This window comes from Lathamus discolor, chromosome 5 (genome assembly GCF_037157495.1).
Source record: "Lathamus discolor isolate bLatDis1 chromosome 5, bLatDis1.hap1, whole genome shotgun sequence".
In the NCBI taxonomy this organism is placed as follows: Eukaryota; Metazoa; Chordata; class Aves; order Psittaciformes; family Psittacidae; genus Lathamus; species Lathamus discolor.
In genome coordinates, this window is record NC_088888.1 from 74396070 (window position 1) to 74422140 (window position 26071).

Here is a 26071-nt window from a genome sequence, read left to right on the forward strand (position 1 = left end):
CCTCTGAATGTGAGACAAGATGATAAAGATGTATATTTTCACATATAATGAAATGCTTTTAAACCTCTGCTGAACTCTAAAGCTGTTTTCATGGACTGTGTTCAAAACACATTGGGAAAATAAATGTCAATTCACAATTTATTGCTACCCGCGTATTTCTGGACAGAGTTGTTGAAGTCTACCACTTTTCTAAAACAGAAGCTGCATAACCTCTTACCCCTTTATACGCAACTGCTGCTACTATGCAGCAACCTGAGCCAGACAGTGCTTTACACTCTCTGAAATGCTGAACTGTCCTTAGCTGATTCATTGCACATTCAGGATATCAGGGTTGACAAGATATTCCCTGCCAGCTGTGCTCTTAATGGGTCCTAAGTGATGCTCTTTGTAGTCCTCTATTCCTGCGCAGACACGAGAAGAGTGGGAACTGCATTTACTGGGTGTTTTATTGGCAGGTTTTTGGCTGATCTGGCCCCTTAGCGAGCTCTTGGTGACTTTACAAGTCTCAGAGGTAAGAATGGGAATCTCCCTGCGTCCATGCCCCCAGCCCCTACAGGAAATTCCATTGGTGGTGACTGTGGAGGCAGCACTTCTTGTGATGCTCCCATTGGGTTGCTTCTCCCATGCTCCTCCCTCCAGAGGTGGAACTTGATCCTTACCTTCCATGTAGAACAGCGATTACCATCTTGGCCCTGGGAGCAATTTTCCCCATCCTGTTTAAAAGCCATAGCCAGAAAGCTGAGGAGGAGCACGCCTTCGGGGAAGACCACTGCCAAGGGACATAAATGGAATCCCTGGTGTCTTGCTTACCCCCGGGGCACTGGAGGTAGCAGGCAGCCCTTTCCACTGCTGGTGCAGCTGGAGAATAACCCCTTCACTTGAGTTCCAACTCCAGGACCTCTACAGCCATTCTCCCTCACTCCCCACCAGTTCTGCTAAAATCATTCTGCTGTGAGAAAGCTGTGGGAAATGGTGTGAAAGGCTTTGCTAAATTCTAGTTAGACAACATCCACAGCCTTTCCCTTATCCGCTAAGCAGGTCATCTTTTCATAGATAGAGATCAGATCGGTTAAGCAGGGCCTGCCTTTCATGCAACTGGCTGGGCTTGATCACTTGGTTGTCCTGTATGTTCCATGTGATGGCACTCAAGCTGATCTGCTCTATAACCTTCCCTGGCATTGAGGTCAGACTACAAGGCCTGTAGTTCCCTGAGTCCTCCTTCCAGCCCTTCCTGTAGGCTTTGGGACCTCCCCTGTTAGCTATAATATGATGATAAATGGTGGGAAGTAGCTCAGTGAGCCCTTCTGCCAACTCCCTCAGCAGCCTTGTGTGTGTCTAAGTGGTGTAGATGATTATTTCCTCTTGGATTAGGGGGGCTTCATTCTGCTCCCCATCCCTGTCTTTCAGCTCAGGGGAGCTGAGTACTTGGAGAACAACCGGTTTTACTACAAAAGACTGAGGCAAAGAAGGCACTAAGTACCTCAGTCTTTTCCTCAGCCTTTGTCACTATGTTTCCCCCTGCTTTCAATAAAGGATGGAGATTCTCCTTGGCACTCCTTTTGTTGCTAATCTATTTACAGAAACATTTTGGTAGTAGCCAGAGTAAGTTCTAGTCGGGCTTTGGCCCTTCTAATTTTCTCCCTGCATAACATCATGACATCCTTGTAGCCCTCCTGAGTTACCTGCCCCTTCCTCCAGAGATCATAAACCCTGCTTTTATTCCTGAGTTCTAGCCAAAGCTCTCTGTTTGCCAGGTTTCTTCCCCACTGGCACACAGGGACAGCCTGCTCCTGCACCTTGAAGACTTCCTTCTTGAAGAATGCCCAGCCCTCCTGGACTCCTTTGCCCTTCAGGACTGCCTCCCAAGGGACTGTCAACCAGGCTCCTAAAGAGGCCTTCACTGAGATCAGCAGAACTCTGTTGAATTGCAATTAAGGAACTCTTCCACTGCATATGCTTTTCATTGCAGGGAATAGGTTATTTAGGTCTGCTTTGTTGTCTTTTGGAAATACTGTGGTCTGGGGGGTTTGGTACATCCTACCTCTGTGGGACTGAGCTCTTCACCATTGTTTCCTGACCACGTAAAGGGCAATTGCTTTTGCTCTCATTTACCATGCTGAGACCCTTCTGAAGGACCTCACCAGGTTACTGGAGAAGTGTCTCCTGTGGTAAGCACCAGGAAATCTGCAGGCTTTATTTCCCTGACAATGTTCAGAAGAAACCACCAAGCTGACACAGCTGAGCTTACTTACTGGGTCTGCCTGTAATGATAAGAGGATGGGTGTCGTAGTTTAATGGCTGTCCTGGTCTGGCTGAAATCAGGACAATGGGAAAGTGGTCTCAGTCAAGAAGGGGTGAATTTGTCATCAGTCTACTTTAGCAGTGACAGAGGAGTGTACTCTGCTTCTGCCTAGGGTGATGAGATTTTTAAAGTGAATGAACAGAGGTGTGACAGACAGCAAGAACTGGGGCACAAATTGGGAACAGTCCACTAGCAGGGAGCAGGATGATGGTCTATCTTCTCTGGTGCTATATAGATGGGTTGTTAGATCTCTTGGGAACAGAGGGAACTGCTCCACCATCTTCTTTTTCTCAACCACAACCCTCTTGCCATTTTTCATCCCAGTCAGGCTGAACATCAGGTTAAAAAACACAAGCAACGGTAGAAAGGAAAAGAAGTCAAGCTATATCTACATTCCTTTGACTTGCTGCCCTTTCTTCCCTCTTTTTTAACCTACAGACCAGATATTTCTTTCTGTTCTTTATTTCTTGTTGCACTAATTGGTCTTGGAGGTGCAGTTGTATTTGAGATGCTTAGTAGCCATGGGACAGGAGAGGGAAGAGCTAACTGTTCAAAGAACCACCACTCTTCCAGGTTGTACACAGCACTGTGAAAACCCATTTCAGGCATAAAAAGCAGTCGTTGCAGTTTGAGACCAGACAGACATAGGAAAATGGAAGCCTGATAAACATTCATCTGAGCACAGGTGACATCTTGGCGAAGCCACCGCAGGATGTATCTGTGCGGATGGCATCGAAGATACAGTGGTTCTTCAGGGAGAAAGAAACTCTGCTATGGAAATGCAGTCTCCAAGCTGCCGATAAAGCTATGGCTGAGTGCTTGCAGCAGTCATATTTTCTCTCGCAATACCAAGGATAGATTTAAAAATCCTTGAAAGTCATCTGACAAAAAATGGCCTCTGAGATTGGGGCAGGACTCTCTGCAGGCTGGGAAAATGACTTTGCTTTCCACTGTTCTGCAGTTTGTTGGGTACATCACCAGTAAATCAATTGTATTTAAAAATGGGCCCCTTACTACAGAAACTGGAGTTCTCAATTATTTAATAATAGGCCGTGTTTCCAGAGCACAGCTGCCACAAACTGATTTTTCTAGAAGAAACATAGGCTCAGTTCCCCCATTCTTTCTGCAGGTTTTTTATGCAATTCATTTAAATGAATTTCTTGGAGAAAAATAACATCTGCTACCATTTCATGCAATTCGATCTATTTCTCTCTCTTAAAGGGAGACTTCATGCCCTTTGTATTTACTGACAGTAGTGCTAATATGGAAATTAAATTAAGCTTGCATATAAAGCATGCATCAATTTCAGGAAGGTAAATGGGTCAGTAAATGTCTTTTAAAGGTTCATCAAGTTGGTGATCCCGCTCAGCACACTTGCGGTAAAGAGATACGGGTTCTTTTAGGTAACTTCCTATTTTTTTAATAGCACTTCAATAAAGGATTGAAGATGAAATGCAGAAACAGAGCACTGAGAGCCAGTGGCTTTCTAAAAATCTTTCATAAAGTACAGTGAGCTTCATACTGAACTATAGGAAATGCAAGTCTTGAACTAAAACAAACACCACAGCTTGTTAACATAACAAATATAACAGCTTTAATATCTTGTTATTGGAATGCCAAAAGCGAGCTGGAGTCAAACCTTCAGGTTTTCCACCTTCCGCAAATAGAAAGAAAATATCCTTCCCACACATTGGCTAGCTGGCTGCCCAGAGAACACAAATAAAAGCACCCATCAGAGGGAAATAATAACTCCCAAGGGCAAGATGCTTCACAGCAGATTGAGAAACAGCCAGCCCCCATTCAGCCTTGCTCCTGGTGAGGAGCAGAGATGCTCCTCTCCCCCAACCTGCTTCCTGAAAATGGGGTAAGCCCCGAGTGCCATGCCCCTGTGAGCCAGCAAGCATGACATGGGGCCCCCATGCAGTCCATGAAGTCCCCAGGACCTGGCCATTACCCCCCATTAACACTTATGCCCTCTCACTGTGCTGACCAACCAGACTTTTGTTGCCGATGGTATAAGCTACTCTGCTAACAACTAGCTCAGCTCAGAGGACTGCAGGCTTTTTACTTGCCATGTCAATAAATTCTTCCTGGCATGGGTGGTTTTAAACTCCTCTTTGGCCACAGCTGCATCACCCCATTTCCCAAGGAATCCCTTGGGCAGGATCGGGATGCTTTACTCAGGTTATTAACTGGAGAGAAAGCTATTTGTATCTTTCAGCCCTTTGGAGCATCCTCATCACCCATTAATCCTCCATCCCACTCTTCCAGTAAGCCACGTATTGGTATCTCTGCGTGTTCTTCTAGGGATGTCCTTCAGGTCGGATGATCTTCTCTCAAGACGTGATGAATCCCTAACTGCTGCTAAACCCCATAGCATCAGCCTATGCACATCTCACTCTTAACCTCTGTAGGCAAGCCCGTACTTAACCTCTGTAGGCAAGCCCATACTAGGTTGTTTTTTAAAGTCTTTTCTACCCAGAGTTTTCTGAAGGATAAAACCAAAGAAAGCACCTGCATTTGCAAGGTACCATTTTCAGAAATGGAAAGGCATCTTTGGGGCACCTTCCTCCCTTCCCTCCTCTAGGAGGGAAAGAGGAAACAAGCAATTGCCTATTCATGAGCCAGCATCAGTTTTCCAGGGACTGTAACACTCTGAAGGACAGTACACACAGAATGGTGGTGATTAGGAAAATACTTGCTGCAATAATTCAGGCTTCTGGAATGAACACATCTACCATGTGTTCATCTCATTTTCTCTGTTGAATTCTCTCTATGGTGCTTGTATCTGGCTTACAGGTAAATCCAATCAGCTGAAATATATCTGGAAAATAAGACCTTCCTAGCCTCCACTGATTGAGGAAGGCATGTTTTCCTCATGACATGCAATAGTGACTCCTGAGACCCTACAACAGAGCAATAGTAAAAGCTCTCTCTGCAGTTCAGCTACTAAAGAGTCCCACAACTGAATCTAAACATGGTCCTTCATTAAAATTAACACAGTTTTCCCTGAGCACTCCAGGACTGCATTTGTCCCTCCGTTTGCAGTCCAGGCACAGCTCTGCATTTTAAACACCACAGCCATGCTGCTGGCCCTCATGGGATGGAGGAAATGGAGAGTAATTACACTTTGCTGAAAAGCCTGTTGAGCATCAGGGCTACTTTGGGCTGCTATGAAGTAAAGTACTGTGCGCAGCGCCTGGGGATGCAGCACTGCTGGAAGGCTTTGGAAAATGCGGTATTTCGGTTCCAGTTGGGCACCTGAGTTGCAGTTGTGATTGAATATCATGGCATGCTTTGTGCAGATCTTGCATGCAGCACTGCTGTTCCTGCTGCTGCTGCTGCTGCCCGAAGGAAGATAGAGCCAGCCCCACTTCCAACCCCATTCTTGCCCCCATAGAAACCTCCCTTAATGCTTGGAGGCCTACGTGGTATCTTTGGAGCAAAAAATGCTGGAGTACCCCTTTCTCCAATCACAGAGATTTCCTGTCCCCATTGCCACCCTGGAGGATGGGAAACAGCTTTTACAAGCCTGGATGTAATTTTTAGTCATTACTTTGGTAATCTTTGCCCAGAATATATTTGTCTTGGGGCAGAAACATGTGAGATGTTCTAGGCTCCCTTCCCAGTTATACTTTTTCCAGCAATATGCATAGATTTTAATGTGTTCCTGCCAGTTTACAAATGCCTGAAAATGAACTGTTTGTGGATGGTCTTAAATCCTGCCTGTGCGCTGCTGTTTATATGTTTATCCATTAAGAGCCTTAAACCGCCTTTATAGCATATATTAGGCCACAGGGATATTGTAAGAACCCAACAATAAAGGTTATTGCACAGGTAGTAAAGTGGTTTATTCTTTCTTATTCTTTCCCCAGTCAGTGTCGGCTCTCATGTGCCCTCCAAATGGAAGAGGAGGCCACTTGGACACTAGGTCTGGCCATGGGACTGCTAGCAGGGGGCTTCAGAGGTAACTGGAAGGGGCTGTGAAAGGCAGGAATTGTGCCTTCTGGCACTTTCCTAATCTATCTTGAGGACCTAAATATATTTTTTAATTATTTATTAGTTATTGTTCATTTTAAACGCAGAACTATCCGGAATGCTGACCCTCACCTTCTTTGTTGTGCTGGAGGCTTTTTTTCCACAGAGCAAGAGCCATACCAGGGGCAAGAGTCCTTTTAACAGCAGAAACCACCTAGCAGCTACATCTTCAGGCATTAACAAAACCAAAAAGTACTCTTATAAACACAAACACACCCCAAACACGAAGAATTTGATTAGAATTACTTCCTGCTGAATTTAATGCCTCATGTTTTAGCATGCGTAACACCATGAGCCTTGCAGGTCTCCACGTGGCTGGAATGCAGGGGGCTGGAGGCAGTACACAAAAGTATGGGGATCTTGCACAGATTTTTGGGGGGGAACAGCATTCCACATGTGTGGTCCTCAACCAGCCGGAAGGAGGTCCCAGCATGAGAAACCTGGTGCCACTGAAGATCAGTACCACACAGCACAGGGTGAAGCTGTTCAGCAGCTCTCTCGATGGTTCACAGCAATACAAGTGGCCCTTACACCTGCAGAGAAGACAAGGGCTCAGTCCCTCAGCTAGCACAATGGGGAAATAAAGCATCTGAAGGACTTGCCAGATTTCATGTTCCAGAGAAGCAGTACATTGGCCCAATGGTATTGTGACCCTGCACTGCATCACTTTGAGGGGCACGTGGTGAAATGAGGGTGCTGAGAATTAGCAAGGACCAAAGCAAATCTTTCTTTCTGCCAGCAACTGTACTATGAAACCAGGAAGAAGTATTACTAAAATACAGCAACGTGTCCTTATGTCCCAGGCAATCTCTGATGGAAAACTTAAACTAGAAATCAGGTCATAAAATAAGTTCCGCTGCACTGTTACGCCTCCAGTTCGTTGGAGGACATTGGTGCTAATAATCTGCTATGTTGTTTCCACCCATGTAGTTTTATGGGTCTCTTAAAAACGCAGTTGCAGATCAAATCTCCTGTTATGCTCAGATACCAAAACAAACCCTTTCTTACCTCCTCGTTTTAAATCCCACAGCAAGGATAAGCCGCTCAACAGCCTCTGACACGAGGAAGTCAACACTTGCAAATGTAGCAGAACACATCTTCCAGAATAATGACGTTGTTATCAAACACTGTGTGGGCATTTTAATTCCAGAAGAAGAGCCGCTACCCCAAGACTTCTTCCAGAATAACTATTTTGGTAAATTTCCAACTGTAGGCAAGCCCTAAGCTTTTCAGTCACGACTGGAATGAATCATTGCTTTAGGAGAATGCAACAATTCCGCATATAGAGCGTCTAAATCTTTTTGGCTCAAAAAGCTACACAGTCCAGAATTGAACTGTGAGCAATTGCTGCAAATTGCAGGTAAACTGTTCTTTACTTGAGTAGTTCTCACTTTTGTAAATGGTTTCACTGAAGTTAAGGCGATTGCTCAAACACTTAAGTGCATCTGAAGCCTGTGAAATACAGACCAACAAATTAACTGCATCAGGGAGTGAAATCTCTGTGACAGAGGAGGCAGGCAGGGAGGTGGGCTATGTGCTCCTCAAAAGAGAGGCAGATAGCAGTTAGAAACCTACATGGTGGCAGATCTGCTAAGAAGCAGGTGGCAGAGATTTTGCCCTCCACCTTCCTCCCACAGCATCCCCTTGATCCAGTACAGTGCATGCTTTGGGACATATGTCCAGGGTGACACCTGGCCTCTGCATATTGCCCGTCAGCATGGCCCCTCTCTCTGGCCTTGGTCCTCACACAAGAGCTGCATTTCAGCATTTGACATCTCCCAATAGCTGTGTTTCTCCTCATAGCTCCCTATGCAGTGATACACCTCTGTCAGCTCCAGCATCGCCTTCATGTTGCAGGTGGGACATCAGGAGCAGAGACGATACACTCAGTGCCTGTGGCTGCTGTGGCAGAGTACGCAATGCATTGCCCAGCCACTGTGGTGCAGTGCATACTGATTGGGTCATGCTGTTGGGGTCTCGGGTGCTTTGAGGAAACAGAATGCAACCACAGTGTGCACCACCAGGCAAGCACAAGAGCTCTCCCATCATTTCTCAAACTTCAACAGAACAGACCATGCTCCAGGCCTGCTGGGGCATCCTTGAGGGACAAGGGTGGCTCTCATCTCTACTGTACTTGCAGAGAGAGAGTGGAAACCAACACAGATTATCCTGTCTTCCTTGCCTGGGTTTTCCTCCCCATGGGCACTCTGGTGAAAAGCTGCTACTGCCTATGTTGTAACTGGGAGACCAGGGTCCAGTGCAAAGTAGAAGACCCAGCTTGGTGGCGTGGGCATACTCAAAGAGACTCAAGACCACCACACCTTAAAATGCAGTTTGTGGTCTACAAGGACATACCAGTAGGAACTGATGTGTGTCTTAGAGATTGCTGGAAGTTTATAGAAGAGCAGAAAACACAATGTCCTTCTAAGGCCTGTGCTGACACTGGAGCATCCTCTTGCTCCATTGCTTTTTATACAGTGAGGTCCAGGACATAGACTTTTTCATTGGTTTCTTTTCCTTTTTTCTTTTACTTTTAAAGAAGTAAAAATCCCCTTGCAAATGGGGGTGCACATGTTGAAATGTAGGCTGAGGAAAAGAGGCAACAAAATCATTTGGGTGCTAGGAACAAATACCCAGTGCTGGTGCTTCACCAAACAGCAAAGGATTGGATGTCTCCACCTTATCGCACTCCTGCAACCACTCTGATCCCAGGAGGTCACAGCCTGGCATGTCCCTGCTGGCAGATCGTGCCCTGGGGTTCTGTAGCTCATAAAAAAGGAGCTACAACAATTTACTGCCCCTGTGATAATGCTGGCTGTTGCTGGCAGTTGCTGGAGAGGTAATCAGATTGCAGCATTCATTCAGCAAGACTCACTGGCTGCCACACAGTGCAACATCAGCACCTGCACCCAAGCCACCTCAGAGGTGATGGCAGAGCAGGGCCCATATCAGGGGCAGTGCCCTGAAACACCCCCATTGAAAGAGGACTCGGTGCTCATAGCCTGACTTTCCTTCAGTCTCAAAAAGCTTTGCAGCACCTCACACAAAGTTTGTGCCACGGTATGCTTGCCCATCCAGGTTCAGACCTGCAGTGGGGCTAAGCTCTTGCAGGCAAAGGCTGTCCCAAGCACAGCTCCTCCAGGAGAAGTCCAGTGCTGCACCCCAGGCTGCAACAGGACAAATGCTGCACCCTGGACTGCAGTGATGCAGGGCTGGGATGGATGTTGTCATGCAGTTGGAGTGGCAGCTGATAACCCTTGCACAAGTGGCTTCATTATTGAGCTTCCTTACTGAGTGGACCACATGCCCTCCCAAGCAAGAAAACTCTGGGATACCTACAAGGCAAATGAATTCCCAAGGTGAGCTGTGTGATGGGTCAGAGGTATTTTTCAGCTTGATTTTAACTTCGAGTGCTTCCCCTCCCTTTAGCTAGAGGACAGCTAAATAGGAGCTCTCCTGTTTCTCTTCTCCTTTTTTTCTTTACTCTCGTTGTTATCACCACTCTGTGCCAGGTGATTTTTGTGTTGTCAGTCTCTTTGTAAGTCTGTCCATGCCCCCTCTTTTCCATCAGCTTCTTGAAGTCTCTTCTGTTTGCTACTATGTTGTTTCCAAAATGTGATGATCACATATATATGCAGCATCTAAGAGCATTTATTTACATCATTGTACCAGCATCACCCAATAACACTTAGCATTTACAGTTTAGCAACTCTCCAACTACTTTTTGGACCACCACTGACCAGCCACTTTCATTTCACTTCTCTTGATGATACAAATACATTCTTTCCTTAGAGTGACTACAGTCAATTATTTCTTCTATTCTGCATTGCCTCCTGGAGTTTTTACACTCCATTTCATCTGTCATTATGTTGTCCAGCTATCTTGCTATGTCAAGACCCTTCTGATGTTCCTTGCAATTCTCTCTATTTTGACATGCTGCAGCAATTGTGTTATAAAATATCGCATCTTCCACTATATTCTTAGACTTCATCTATACTATATCAGAGCATGATCAGGCCTGGATGCAAGGAGGACCTAAAAAGGGGAAAAAAACCCTGCCACACAGAGTGTGAGCCCCTTTAATACAAGCTCACAGGGGTTTTGTTTTTAAAAAGAACTAGGTAATAATAGTCCAAGCCTGTGTGGTAGTGCCTCGTGTTATCACTGCTGAGTTCCTTTTGCCTCTGTCGGGTGTCCTGTCACATCACTTCTGATCTAATCATCAGAGTTTTGTCTGAGAGCCATTTCTGCTTTTATCTTGCTGCTGTAATTAAATTGCTTATCTTTTACAGGGGCTGCTGGTTTAGAGCATCCTGTTGTAGGAAAAAATCATATACCACACTAAAGGGTCCTAAACAGGAGCTTACTTTGTGCAGCTTGTGGGCATCTTTTAATCTGTACAGCTTTGGTCCATCCCAGTAATGCAGGGCAAACACAGAGGAAACCATGAGTGAGACTTGTGCAGCAACTCATTTTCATACTTCTCTCAGTCATCCTCTAGAAAAAAGCAGCCAGGTCTTGGAGGATTTAAAAGAAGGAGTAAAAGGATGAAAGAACCTTGGGGGAGAGACTGTGTAAAGGAAAAAGGAAAACCACAGGCAAAACAGCAGAGAGGGTGGGGAAACGGTGTTCTGTAATCACTGCTGAAAACACGACAATCCCAACTTAATGTTGTTAGCTTGTGGGGTATCTTTTGACACACTTTTCACTGAAAACAGCTGAAACAAGTTTAGATGGATACTGAAATAATAAATAAAATCGTCCCATTCTTCCTTAATCTCAGATTGTCTTATTAAGAGCTCAGATTCACAAAGAAGAAAATCCTATTAAGCTACATGTACACCCTAGCACTAACATTTGCTTTTAAAGCAATCTCACTCTCCTACGCACTCCCAAATCACTTAAGAGGCTCTTATTAAATTTCAGAGTTAGATAGCTTTCCTTTGCAGACAGCTCAAGAGTAGGAAACGCTGGGTAGTTAAGAGCAAGGGAAGGCAGGCAGTATTGAATCAGGAAATAAAATGAAAAGGAAAAAAAAAAGGAAAAAAGAAACATAGGGAAAACATGGTACAGCTCTCCCCCCTGAACCAGCTGACAATATACTTCAAAATGATACAAGGTCCCCGTTTCATACAACACTGTTGTCAGTGCGTGAAAGAGCAGAAGACAACACTACAAAACCAAGCAGCACTCTAGGAAATTAGCCGGCTTTAACTACCCAGTGACTTACAGTGACACAGCCAAGAGGGCTGAGCAGTGAGGACGGCCATGCTGCTCCAATGATACGTGTTTACTGAGTGGAGATGGACAGGGTTTTCTGCTTTTATACTGAGGATATGAGGACTAATACATGATCATCAGATTTATCTTTTTTCTTTTGCTGGGGGATAGGGAGATTCTGCCTTGTTACATTAGAGTAAATCCCCACTAACTCCCTCGACCTTTTGAATTCATGGGTGGGCTCAATTAATTTGTTACATTATTTTCCTCATTAACGGCTTATTAAGGCAGGTTACAAGAGCAAATGGCAGCATATGGATTTCTTGTGGGCAGGCATCGCCTCCCAGACAGCGAGGTTGAAGCTGGGGCCACTGTGCTGCCCAGGCTGCAGCTCCAGCCGCACCTAGGGGTTTTGCACAGCATCCTCGTGTCCTTACTGATTCAGATGGAGCAGAGCTGGAAAACAAGTCCCAGAGGAACCTGCTCTGATGTATCTTGTGGCGTATGAGGCATTGCGGCGAGGCAGATGATGTAATATCGATTGTTTCTTAGTGAAAGAGGAGGGGAACGTCAGCCAGAGAAATTACGCCTGTGAATAGCAGATGAGGAGGAAATAATGAGAGAATCGGTGGAGTAAATGAAGACATAAAAGCATGTAATACAAAGAAAGAAGCATTTGCTCTGACCCCTGTGACCTGCTGTGGTATTAGTGTACAGTTTTAGCAGTGTAATGATCATTAAAGCTCTGATACCCATTACAAAGAGCATGGAGATTTCTCTCCCTCGTACAAGACTCTGCGTTTCAGTCTGGTATTAATAAAAATTGGTTTCGCATATCATTACACTTCCCTGGCTTAATCATCTTTGAGCGTATTGTGTGTTCAAATGTTGCCATTTTGGGCAGAGCAGAAAGCCAGTCATCTTAACAGGTTGTTTTTTCCAGCATCTCAGTACAATCCCTTTCAGCATCCGCGAGTGCCGTCACCGTTGCCCGTTTCAGCAGACGAGGAGTGAGACACAGGGCTTTGACACAACCATATGACAGTTTGCGTTGATGGCTTTTTTTCTCTTCCCTTCAGATAAATAATACAGCTTTTTAAAGCTCGCAGCCCTGGGAGTGACTGTGTGATATGCAAAACTATCAAGAAAGGCCAGTGAAGAATCTTCCAGCAAAAAAAACTTTTGCCCCAATACAGATATGGAAATAAAACCAAGATTGGACTGCAGAAGCAGATCACTTGCGGCAGGGTTGGTTTCCCACTGACTTGAGGTGATGCTGCTGTAAGGACAGTCTCTCCTGCCCCAGCTGAGCTCAGCTCTGCTGCGGGAAGCTCAAAGCCATTGGAGCTCCATTGCTCGCAGCAGCTCACTGGGATTTGAGGCTGCTCTGCTCATGGCTGGCAGGATCCTCTGGAGACGGAGGCAGCTGTTCCTCTGTTCTGCACTAGGGGGAAAAGAAAAACTAGGAACGGCTTGATTTTTCCAACCAATTCTTCTTCCCTTTTCTTCCCTCCCCATGGATTTTCTTTTTCGGGGGAAAAAATGACTCATTTTTCTGCCAAACCAAACCTTTGCAAATGTCAGGATTTCTTGAGGAATAGATGTCCTGCATTCCAACCAGTTCTAGACAGAGACATTTCAAACCAAGACATCTGCAGCGTGTTTAGCTTCCTTAGTTACATGCCATAAGCATCCAGGTAGAAAGGGCAAGGGTCTGACACAGCTTTTTAAAGTGTCTGAGTCTTTCCTTGGCTTTTAGGGAAGTGAGGAGTGTACCTCTACAGCTAGGAAGACAGCAACAATATGTCTGACCTTGCCTATCCTCCACACACACACACACACCCCACCTCCTTATCATATCAGCACGTTTCCAGTTTCTGCTTTCTATTGTTTGGAGAAAAACAGTGCTGCAAGGAAGGGCATGATTTACAGTGTACTTACTTCACTAATTCAGGCTGTACACATGAGGCTAAGAGCATATATCCTTTTTCCCAGATATGAATAGCGGCTGCCTAACTTCGATTTCCTCACTCTGAACAGTTAGTTTGACCTTCTGCTTAAGCTAGAAAGTTTCCCCTGCCCCTCCTCCCCTTCCAGGTCAGCAAAGCCCTGGACAACAGTCTAACTGCAATGAGGAGTCCCCTTCCTGGGATATCACCTTTTCTTGAAGTGGTTCTTCTCTGCCTTGCAGCATGTAGGACTCAGTCACTGAAGACTGAGATGCCTTCTCTGGAGGGCTGGGTGCATATTCCCCTCAAAACTAGTGGCGGCAATAACTTACAAACCCATGGGACAAAACCACATCAGTTCTATCAAGGCTTGGAATAAACCAGTGATCCTGATCATCTGTGAAGATGCTATCTTGCTCCTAGAGGCTAATTTTTCTAGATGCCTCCCATATATATGAGAGCACATAAAACTATGAAGTGTGGACCTAATGATACAAGGATGCTTGCCTGGATCCGCAAAGTCCAAAGCTTTGCAGCAACCTCCTCCTTCTGAGGACAAAGTTTCATTTTGGTGCTGTAAGCAGATAGACACTATCTACAGCAGGTGATAGAGCTTTTGCAATACATTTGCCTGCATTTGACTGTGCATGTTACGCTCTGTGCTGGAACGGGCGGCTGGCTGGCAGAGCAGAATGATGCTTGCTTTGCTTCTCTTGTGGTTGTAGTTGGGGCCAGTAGGTGAAAAATGGGCTTTTCTGAGAGCAGCTGAGATGGGGAAACACCTGTAGTGAAAGGTGAGGCAAGGCGTACGGCAGTAAGGGCTGGCACTAACACTAGGGACTGAGTCCTGTGGAGAGTGGAGAGCATGGGTGGGCTCCAGAGGAGATGGAGGTGTGTAGAGACTTCACCTATACATTAGAGACACAGGAGGCTCCTGAAAGTAGCTGGTGTATCAGCAGGCCTGCAGGGAAGAACCAGTTGTCTGGGAAGGATGGGATTGATTTCCACTGCTTTTCTTTTTATTCAGCCTTCCCCAGGGCTCTGAGCTTCCCTGGTTTGGAAGTTGCCATATTCTTGACTGGATTCCCACAAAAGCCCACTTCAGATATCCAGCTCCTGCTGCTGGAGTGCTCAGCGATGACTTCAGGGGAAGGGGAAGGAGATGACCCCAAAGTTCACATGGCTGTCACCCCAGTAAGAGATCTCTCCCTCGTGCCAGGAGGGATGCCAAGTATCAGCAGCGTGTCCCAGAGCTCAGCCTTCTGAGCCACCCTTTCCCTGGATCCTGGAAAAAAGATATCCTCTCTCTGAGCAGAAAGCAGACCCTCTCCCTGGATAAGGAATCCCTGCACAAATCTCTGTTTGCAAAGGCATACTAGTCCTTCCTTGCTCCCATAGCATGCAGCCCCCTGGCCACCTCTCTCCTTCAGCACAGGGAAGGAAGGGGGTCCACAGATCCCCCCTCCCTTCCTCTGCATGCACAGCTTTGTACCCCAAACCTTCAAAAGCCATCCACCAAAATGTCTCTATTTAGGAAGGAGAAACAGCAACAGGAGTGCTGAAGCTGGCACGTGGAGGGTGTCCTGAAAGAACTAATAGGCTTTATTTATGTCTGCAGGTACAGACAATCCGTCACTGGAAAGAGGGAGACACTGGATAAAACAGTGGAGGAAAACAGAGAAATAATTAGGTACACAGTATGCCTGTGGAGTGCATCTTAAAAAGAGTTATTTGGGACAGGCTGTACTGATGCTGGATTATAAAAAGGACTGGATAATTTTATAAGCAATATAATGCTTCTGTAGTGTGTGAATGTATCTCAGGCTTCAGAAAATAAGGTACTCTGCTTACAGAAATAAAATCTCCCACTTGTATCCTATGATTATACAACTTGCTGGATCAATTGCAGTCCATATTTTTTCATCTTGTATTTCTTCAGGCCTTGGGTACCACCCAGCATGGGTGGCTGAATGTGAACTCTTCACGGAGCAGTGGTGAGCATCCTAATGGAAAAGATCACATTACCAAACAAAAAAAAAAGCCCCAACAGCATTGATTTGCTGTGTGTTCATCGATTTAGCCCCTTCCCTGACAGAAGTGAGGCATGCTGTGATCCCACGGCTTGTCCTTTGCCCGTCCAGCAGTCCTTTCCCCTGCCTCCCTGCTGCCGCATACACCTCAGACCACAACAGCCACAGGAGCTGCAAAGGGGCCACCCACTCCATGAAGGCTGAGGGGAAAGGCCATTAGCTGGGCACACCGGTCATTGCTTTTCTCTCCTGCTAGCAACCAAGGACCTCGGAGTCACCAGTGGCATCTGGGGGGCTGCAAAGGAGTGAGGGGTCCTGCAGCAGAGGCAAAGAAAAGATGGGGAAGGGCTGTGTATACTGGGCTGCGTGTACTGTGGCATGTTTAGGAGACATGAGCAGAAAGGGAAATTTGGCTGGGGGAGGCTTGGAGGAAGCTAAAATTGGGGTATAGAAGCACATGGCATACATTGCAGGGAAGAAAAAAAGGATAAATCCCTCAGGTATTCTTCCAAAACCCAGATGTATTCTTTCATGAATTTGCCTCTTTTGCTTGGCTGCAATGAGTTCTGAGGTGTTAAGACAACCATATCCTATTTCTTCCCATAACCCTGTGGAAGAAGCACATTGCTGCTACCCTGCTGAAGCTGTCAGCCCTCTTTTGGGGGTAGAACTGGAATCACTTTCACTTCAGACACTAAAAAAGGGGAAGATGAGGAGTGGAAACCTGGGGAGGACTTTACAAAGAGCACAGAGCCAGCATGATAACTTCCTTCAAGTCCCTGCAAATGGGACTGTGCTGGGGGCATGGCCAAGGAGGAGCAACTGGGCCAAAAACATTGCTGCCCTCCCTGCTCCTCTCCAGATCCCTGGATCACAATGAGGAATTGCAAAGTCACCCAAAGTCTTCTTACTCTACTGAGCCAAAGCTGCTGCAGACTGCCAGGAGCACTCCTGCACAGGAGGGAAAGCTGTCTCCTGAGTCTTCGGAACTAATTTGATATGGGGTTGGAGTTTGTTATTGACTGAAGCTGGCAGTGCCGCTAGAGCATGTTCATTAGTGGCCACAATCACTGCACCAGTGTTGTCATTTGGGTGACCACAAAGGGCTTTGGTATGAGTGACACCATTTGAGTATTTCTACAAATAAACAGCAAGAACGCTTGTAAATCTGCTGGAGAGGGATGGGAGGGCAATGGGGGGTGAGAGAAATGCAGGGGTTTTCATCTGTGAAGGGTGACTTCTCTAGCCTGTCTCCCTCACACACTTAAACCCACTTTTTGACTAGTTCTGATTGAATTACAAACGCAGTTTTCCTCCGTTGTATGAAATTTGGAGATATCTTACTGCAACATCCAAGTAGGACCCAGCCCTCCCGGCTGCTTATTTCGCAAGGTAGGTGGTATTGAGGGCTCCCCATGATTAGTGAGGCTGGGTAGCACAAACAGAAAAAGGAACACTGCTTGCACAGGAGGTTTTTAATCAAGGAAAGCAAAGACCACAGCAGAGAAATGTGTTCAGTTTGCAGTCAGTCTTAAATATGTATCGGGAGTCTGGTCTGAAGCCCTGTGAAGTCAAAGAGTTTTTCTGTCAGGTACAGTGAGATTTTTGGATCAGGTTGCAAGTGTAATTTGTCTCCTTTTTTAACCTGGTTGCTGTTAGGGTTTTTCTTTTCTTCTCTTTTCAAATAATGTGTACAGCCACATCAGCTGTAATGGATTGTTTCTCCTCAACTGCTTTCAAGAGCCAGGAAGAGAATCATTGAGCCATATTCTCCTGCTTCTCTGCAGAAAGCAAATGGCTATCCTTGGATATCAATCACTGGGGTAAAAGCTAAGAAATGTTACCAAGGAAACGTTATCAGGCCCATTGGCAGTCTCCTTTGTTTAGTAAGTTTATCCATGAGCAGCATTTTATTGTGTTGAAATCAAGAAATGTTAAAATAAAATAAATACATCATCTTTGGTGGACTGACCTGCTAGGCACCCTCCCTGGTGTAACCAGCAACCAAAGTATATTGCTCTACTTTAATCCACCAAGAAGTTAGTTGATTCATCAGCTTTGGATTCATAATCTAAGACGGCCTTCTAATAAGTATAAAGTACATTTATCACTGGGTGAAATATGTTATTTCTCCAAGCAGGTAAACATTAAAAATACTTGTAATCCAGACCAAGAAAAATGAAGGACTGCAATGTGTCACACACTGATCCAGCTGTGAAGCATGAATAATAGCAAAGTGAATGCAAAAGAGATGGAGCTGACTTTGATTGTCGAGATTCTGCTTTTACATTGTGTGGGTGCCTTTAGTACTCAAGAAAGCAGGGGGCCAATAGCATCGATTTCAGCCAGACCTCGCAAAACAGGTGCTATTCCACGCTTCCATCATCCAGCACTTACAACACCCTCCACCATGGACCAACTCCGCCTCTGCTGCCCCAGCCCAGTTTTGCTGATGCCATGCTACCCACTGCTCAGCACCTCCCAGGAGGTGACAGGTGCCCTCAGCTGCAAGTCACTTCAGTGCAAGCTGAGGGCACCCCAAGCCTCGTAGGAGGCATTCGTGCTTTGGCAAAAATTTGCTATTTAAATAGGAAGCTGTGCTGCGTGTTTCGTGATACACACAAATAGAAACTCTGGTGGCACTGTTACCTCCTTCTACAGTCCTGGAGATGTAGATCCGTCTTCGAAGGTGGAGGGCTAGTGCTATGTGGCAGTGTAGAAATATAGGTGAATGGGGACACTGCCCAGCTCATACGAACCATTAAGGGTGCACGCAAAGCCCCTCAAATTTCCCACCAGTGCACCTAAAATGATGCCCATCCCTGGACCACAGGACCTCCGCAGAGCATCTTTTCACGAAGCCACATTGAGCATCCCTGTGTTCCCCCCAGGACAGGAGTGGGGAGACATTCAAACTCATAGGAAAAGCAAGGCCATAGTGCAAGTGGAGAGAGGAGCCTGTCTTATGTAAGGACCAGTACAGTATGTACAGCCAGTCCAGTCCTGCTCCCCCACAAACCCAGCCATGAGGTGCCAGGAGCCTGGGGCTGGCGCTTGGTAGGAACACATCCTGTGGGGGCACTGGGGCCTTAAAAAACATAGTGCCAAAGCATCATCTCAAAAGACATCGATAAAACCCATTTTTCCTACATAGGTGCTTCAAAGCATTATAAGCTTTCCCTCAGACAGAAAGGGCGCAGTCGATGCAGTAATTATTGCAAAATAAAAAGATTAAAATTGACTAATGTATTCAGGCACCAGCATCAAGTCTCGTATCTATCTAGTTTTATCGGCACTTTCTTGGGCAGTACAGAGGGAGGCGAAGCAGGCAGTCCTGCTCATTAACTGTAATATTCCATGACTTATACCATTATTTCTGCCTATTTTTTTTCATTTTGTCTGTAAGGACAGAGTGTGCTGGACTGGATGGTCTGGTGTGAATAACAAAATTGGGGAGGGAGGACTCTATTATCCTGGAAGGAAAAACGAATAAAGAAAAAGCAAGAAGTAACGATGTTTTCTTCTCTTGCTGACTCAAAATCACACAGTGTGATCAACCCTGCAACCACAGGCAGACTGCAGGGAAGGAGTCAATCAGAGGGGATGCTCAGCTGAACAGTGACACCCCAATGCTGGAGAAATACTCTGAAATCATGCTGCCCTCTGCTAACCCGGGAGGAATTAGCATCTCATGATCCTCCTTGGAGCGACTGTCACTTTTGGGATGCTGTGCCTGGGCTTTCATTAGACTTCACTCGTGTGCCTCCTGCAGTCTGCTGGAGCCAGCTGGCGTTTTGGGTACCGTTCAGAGGAGATAGTTTACACCCATGCTAAATGCTGAGGAAACCTTTACAGATAAGGACATGCGTAAATGTCTGTCTGCTCAGGGGCCAGGTTTGGCTTTCTCCTTTCTTATTTTACTGCCATTTGCTAGTTGAAATCCATCATGATGCTTCCTGATCTCAATCCAGACAAAGTGAAATTCTCAAAACCACAAGAGTCTTCATGAAAGTCTGCAGTGAAGAGGAGATACTAAGGGCATTACCTTGAGACTCAGGCCCTAGTCTCTTTTCCACCAAGGACTTTCTCTGCAATGGATGAAAACCAATTCAGTTTTGTTCTTTGCCTCATCTTCCCACCTGGAGGATGGGGAAGATGGCACCTTTTCCCAGAGGCAAGAGATCTTTCCAGGGATGAGAGATCTTCCCCTCAACACAGGAGACTTGTTTTTCTGTCAGGGCTGTCAGGCCATTGACAAAGAGTCATCTGCCAGTAACCTGGCCCCTTCCAGGCATCCCTTTGAAAAGCAGCCACAGCACCAAACTATTGCTCCCACCAAGACTCCCAAAAGACATGGAGCAACATTCCTTCACAGAGGTTAAACTTGTCACAAGTAGTGGGGACTTCAGCTTTGTGGGGAATGACCTCCTTCTCACAGAGGGATGCTGAGTTATGGAGGAAGGAAAGGAACTTCACAAGGCTGGGCAGAACTCCCTAGCCAGGTTTGCTGCGGGACAGACAAGCTGAAGAGCACTGTTCACCTCCACTTTCCTTCTTTCCTCCAGGCTGGATGAAAAACCATTCCTTTAGCTGGCAGAGGAGAGCCAGTATGTTTCCAGGCGACCATTGCTCTGCTCTGCTTACCCACTTCTCTTTCCCCCTGCGCACCCAAGTCCCCTTCTTGCCCTTGCAACAGCTGCAGGCAGGGGACAGCAGGACAGCCACTGCCTGACAATGACTTGGTGGTGGGTGGTGAGTGATGAACAACGGGTTGCTGGGAGCAGAAATACCTAATGATTCCCCTCATGCAAAGGAGGGAAGGTGGATGACTGAGCATGGCTAATACACAAGCAAACACAGCCCCAGCCTGGCTGACAGCTCCACTTTCTTGTCTTTCTCCATTTATGAGATGAATGTGCTGTTACCTGGGCACCATGAAAGCATTTATAATATAGGAGTTGGTGGTTCCCACATTATAAATATGGGGGCTCTCAGAGATGCTTAAGAGTGTTCATAGCTATGCTGCTGCATTCAGAACAGGCTATTCTGGATTAGTCAAAAATAGTATCACTTACCTTAACTCTGTTCTCCCTTTTCCTGTCCCAACCCCAGCGTCATATAAATGCAGCATCCTCAAAGCGAGCTTCTGGTTCTTTTTTATTGGCAGTTGGTAAGAGCAGGGTAAAACCACATGTTTCAAGATGCTCCTCAGAGGTAGGTAGTCTCTCCTATTCTCTGTTGCCCTGGGGCCTTACCCTGCCAGGAATGAGTAACACCTCAGAGCGGCTCTCTGTTGCAATATCCACAGGCCCAGCTGCACAAGGCTGTGAGAGCTTGCTTTCCTGCAGGGGGAATTGTGGGCAGTGAGCAAAACTGAGATGGAAACATTACAAATATTTTCTTAATCACATTAAACAATCCGAGGGAGAGGAGCCCGTGAAGTGCAGGAAGAGTTATAGATCAGGAGGGATGAGCCAGATGGGGAAGGAAAATGTGAGGAGTCTGGAGGGTGCTGAGATAAAGTATCTCTGGCTCCTGAGTCCTGCTGAAATCCCCCTCCTAGCTTTAGCTGGCTTGCAGGGCCAACTGCTGGCAAGCCAGCTGTCCTCAGCTCCTGTGGGTAAAGGCAACAGCCCGAGAGAAGCTGCTCCTATCAAAAAGGAAAGCATTGAGCAGCAGAGCTGAGCAGAACTGTGCTCAGGGACCTGCAGCCCTCCTGACACATCAGCACCCGAGGGGATCGTACATCAGAAATAACTGCGGCCGCGACACAACTGATGCCCAGCTGAGTAAGGCACAGACAAGACCTCCTGACTGTTGCCAGTGTGGTATTTAAGCACCAGGAATGATTTTGGGCAGCTGTCTGCTTGAAGGGCTTTGCAGCCACTGCCACCCCTGAGATCCCCTTTTCGTGCCCTGCATGGCGTAGGCGAGATTGTGCTGTGATTTTTCATTAGCTGATTGCTTTTACAGCCCCTGAACTTTACTCCTGGATACTTGATCATCTGGACTTTTATTTGTTAAAGGAGGCATGACATATAACCACTTGTCTAATGTGCGCTGGGTTGGTTTCACCTGCTCTCGCCCCAGTCCAAAAAGAGCCCACGTAATTATCCACATCTATTTCTGCCTTGGTTTTTTCCACGGATCCTACTCTTTTATGTATGTAAGTGCTCATACGCCACCCAGTGGCTCCCGAGGAGCTGGGTGCTGGTCTCACCAGTGACAGTCCCTCCAAACCCACTTTCCCAAGGAGCATCTCGCCAGCAGCAAGGGCCCCCGCAGCAAGCCCAAAGCCATGCTGCTGGGGGTCACAGGCAGCAGTGTCCTTCGAAGCTCTTTCCATGCCTTGATGCACGTAACCACGTTGCCCTTCTGCTCACGTAACCACATCTCTCACTCAGCATGCTCTGCATTCTCAGGGTGCAGCACTGCACCGTCAAGTTAGCACAAGCTGATGGCCACTACGTGTACACTTTTTCCAGTCGCTCCCATCCAGCATTCACATGCGGATGCTTTCTGCCTGATCACCTGGGCATGTGGTCACATTCCAAGTTTTCAGACAGCCTTTAATCAGATTAAAGCACAGAATAAAACCCCTTGGACCAAATTTGGGAGCATCCTTTCCCATTCACATCTAGTTGAGTCCTTTGGTCAAGCATAAAGATTCTCTGTGCTGTGGCCCCCAGTCCCTTACCGGGTCCCCATGTCCACACAGCCTTGCTCCTGGGCTGAGCAGGCAGCTACAGGGCAGCTAAAGGGAGAAAAAGAAGTGCCAATGCGCAGCTGTAGCCAGCTCCATCCATCTCCCAGTCTACCTTGTCCTCTTTCTCCATCAGAAACCCACTCTATTCCTGAGGCCTAGACCACAAAAAGACTTGGGTGGGACCTCAGTTTCACCTGAGCTGCCATTCCTGCCTTTCTGTTGGTTTTCCTCCTTCATTATTTTCCTATAAAGCGAAGTCTTATGCTTCAGAGTCACTACCTACCCCTTCAAAAGCCAAAAGCAACCACAAAGAGCTCTCCAGCAAGATTTACATACCATGCCATCCCATGCAACAATAAATTTCCCAGCTGACTCTCTACCTCTTGTATTTGGCCAACCCCTGCTAACTTCATGCTTTAAGTGTATGCTTTTTGATTGTACATGTAGTTATTGGACATTACGCATTCATCTCACTCATTTTGCTGCTCCCCAAGGGCATGTTCTTCACCATTTGTTGCCATAATGCTCGAGGGCAAAAAGTCATTTTTCTTATTTAGCTTCTGCTCTATTATTTTGCCCTGCTGTTTGCTGTCGGATGCCAGAGACGAGATGCCCCTTTGGGCAAAGCAGGCGCACCCGACCATATTTGCAAAGCAAATCACCTTGAGTGAGGCAGCAACAATGGCTGAACTGGGAAGGAAAACCTGATCCTTGTAAAGCAATGCCCTAATGATAGGCCAGGGGCTGATCCTTGCATGCACATTCCTCTGGAGGGAAGGATCCTGGAGGTCTCAGAAAGCCCAAAACATGGAGTTTCAATGGAGTTGGTTGCTTAAACAGTGCCCCAGCTGTATTACAGCCTATATGCAAGGCCAGGCAAGAGAGACCCTTATCCTTACAAGCACAGCAGAATCAGGGTTTCATCACAGGACAGCTCTGTGCTGGTTAGCACAGCCAAGCTGGGGCTCAAACAAGTGCGGGGAACCAGGCCTCAGCTTCTCCATCCAGCTGCTCAGGGTGCCACCGGGGTCCTTTAGCCGAGAGAAAGAGATAACGAGATAGAGAATGGCTTTCTGGCTGTTGGAAGAAAGTATGCAAGGGCAGGCGGCTCCCTTCCAGGATGCCCTTTGTCAGAGCCCAGATTAGCCACTTTTATTACCCAAATCCAGGCGACACTGCTGCTCCATAACACTTGACCAGCGTTGACCCCAAGCAGATTAGACACACATGAGTGCCCCGTTCTCCAGTGGGGCTTGTGCTGGCTGTGACTGTTTGCAGATTGCTTCCTGGGGCTGGCCTTGTCATGGGACCGAAACACGGATTCATGGATTTTAGCCTTGCAGCACCAGCTTCTGTAACGCTGTGTGCCACATCTGAAGTGCAAGGTGGGAAAAAGGATGGCTCCCATCTAGAGAGGAGCATGTGTCAGGGCTTCATGTGAAACCAAGACCAGTTTCAGCCACAGTCCTCCCTTTTGCATAGGTACTGCATTCCCTTCCCAAGCGTTTCTGAATCACCACCTCCGTCTGCAAACACTAAACATAATAAAGAGCCATTGCAGGCTTCATCTGAGCCTGGCTATAATTAAATATATTGACTGATAAATTGAGTATAGTTATACCTCTCCATCTGGCCTCAGCAGAGGACCACTGACATTTTGTTCATATACCCTCATTTTTTCGTCTCTTTCAGAATGAGATTTGCATCATAGCTTTTTAATGAGCTAATAGCTAAAATAGACCCCTACAATTACGCTAGAATAATCCAGCATTATTTCAGCTTAATTATAGGGGGATATCTTAACTATACATCATTTGCAGTTCTCAGTCACCCTAATGCACAGATGTCTGAAGAAATGACATAAAATACTAGCAAGTTATAAAATATCTAGAGTGGTGCTCATTGCGTCTGTGGAAAATGATCACATCTATTTTCCATACCTCTGCTATGCAGTCTCCCTACTCAGATTATTTCCTGCCAACCAAGAGATAATATTGAAAGCAATGGAAATAAAATACTTCACTATCTCATGTCATGCTCTTATATTGTTGATTCTTTCATTTTCATATCTCCTTGATCCTTTCATAAATCTTCTCATCTACATACTACAGTTAATTTCTCCAGATCTTTAGCAGTTCTGGAAGCAAACCAAGTCCTAAACCTACTGCCTTCATAGCTGTGGCCAGGCTGCAGGGCTACCTTTAACTTTGCTGTGGGCTTTGTTTTTTGCATTAAACTACCCGGAAGAACTGCCTCGGAGCACACGGCACTGTTATTCATGGTAAATCGTCTCTCCCCACCCTTGGAGAGCACCACATCCCGACAAGGCAGCATTGTTGGGAACGTCAGCTCTCTGCTCTGGGTAGACATGTCTCTGTCGCACCATGTGGCTCTTCCCTCTGGGGTACCTCCTGCTGTGGGATGCGGGATGCCCGTGAGGAGGCAGCAGATGACTTACTGGGAAGTGGCTGCTGTTTGGGGAAGGTGTAGCTGCCACCTCTGTCTTCCCACACTCAGCACCCCACGATGTATCGCCACCTTCGGGCTCACCTAATGCTGTTACCAGCAGCTTGGCTACATTTCCTCTATCCAATCCTGCATGCAGGGATCTCAGCCCCCAGGACTCCTTGCTCTCCTCTTTTTTAAGTCAGTCATCCCTTCTCATCTTACAAGTCAATTCAATCTGCACAAAACTCTCAGTGGGGGCACAAGGAAAACGGTCTCCATGGTCAGTGCTACCTATAGGCACCTAAATATTTCCATTCACAGCCTGAGAGGATGGTTGGAGAGGATAAATGTGGCAGAGCGGTGTGAAAGCAGGCAGCAGTGGGGGCAGGAGCGTGCCCTGCAGTCCTTTCGCTGTCACTGTAGTGCTTTGCCAGCCAGCGCTGATCATGCGGTAAGGAAAATGCAGCAGCTCCTGGGTGCCCAGCAGAGAAGGGCAGCTGCCTGAGAGGGCTGTGCAGCAGAGGTCTGTCGGGGTGGGGAGGTACATCCCTGTTGCCACCAGCAGCTCCCTGCAGGCTGCCAGCCCTGCTGGGCAAGCTCGTGTGGAGATGAGTGTGCTGCCCTGGGTTGGAAAGCAGGAGGACGATGAGGTGATACCTAAGGAACCTGCACAGCTGGGTGGCAACCCCAGATATTGGTCCAAAAAAACCAATGAGTAAAAATCCTTCTGGACCCTGGAAGGTCAGGCTGGCTTTCTGCAAGGAGAAGGCAAACTTTTAGCACAAGGTCACTATGGACACTGTTACCTCCACTTTTGAGTAACCAGCTTACCCTCTGCTTCTCTCACTCCCACAGTCTTGGACCAGACACACAGAAGACACCACCTTTTCCATCTGAATAGGGATAGAATAAAGACACGGTGTTGAGATGCACATAGGGATTTTATGTGCTGCACGAACATCTTAAGACATTTCCAAACAATATAGCATATTAGATGCACTTTCAATTAGAAAAGATAATGGAATAAGTTACAATTTTTGAATAATAAATAATTTTCTAGGAGAAAATGTAGCATACTCTACAGTTGGCACCCTATGCAAGGAATGCAGGGGGGAACAATGTGTGTCCCCAGGTATATACTTTGATATTCACAGGTTTGCATGCCCCAGAGAAGGAAAGATTTACAGGAATATTCCCCTAGGTCTATGGCCTTCCACAAAAGGAAAAGGTTAAAGACTTGCTCTGTCAACACCATTCCTCACGTTGTCTTGTAAAGCACAATTAGAAGGAAAAGCCTTGTTCTTTGGAATAGGAAAAGTAAAAAGGATGATGGGAAAGCTGGTGGTGGTAGGCCATGAGGACAGTAACAGCTGTATGC

The 26071-nt window shown here is 46.6% G+C and overlaps 1 long non-coding RNA gene across 1 annotated transcript; it reads right to left on the minus strand.

Moving 5' to 3' along the window:
* Positions 1-20683: 20683 nt before the first annotated feature.
* LOC136014382 (uncharacterized) lies at positions 20684-25585 on the minus strand. Its single transcript, XR_010612672.1, has 2 exons — positions 25525-25585; positions 20684-20881 (listed from the first exon to the last, which is right to left on the minus strand). It is a non-coding gene; the product is annotated as an uncharacterized LOC136014382 (long non-coding RNA).
* Positions 25586-26071: the final 486 nt, after the last annotated feature.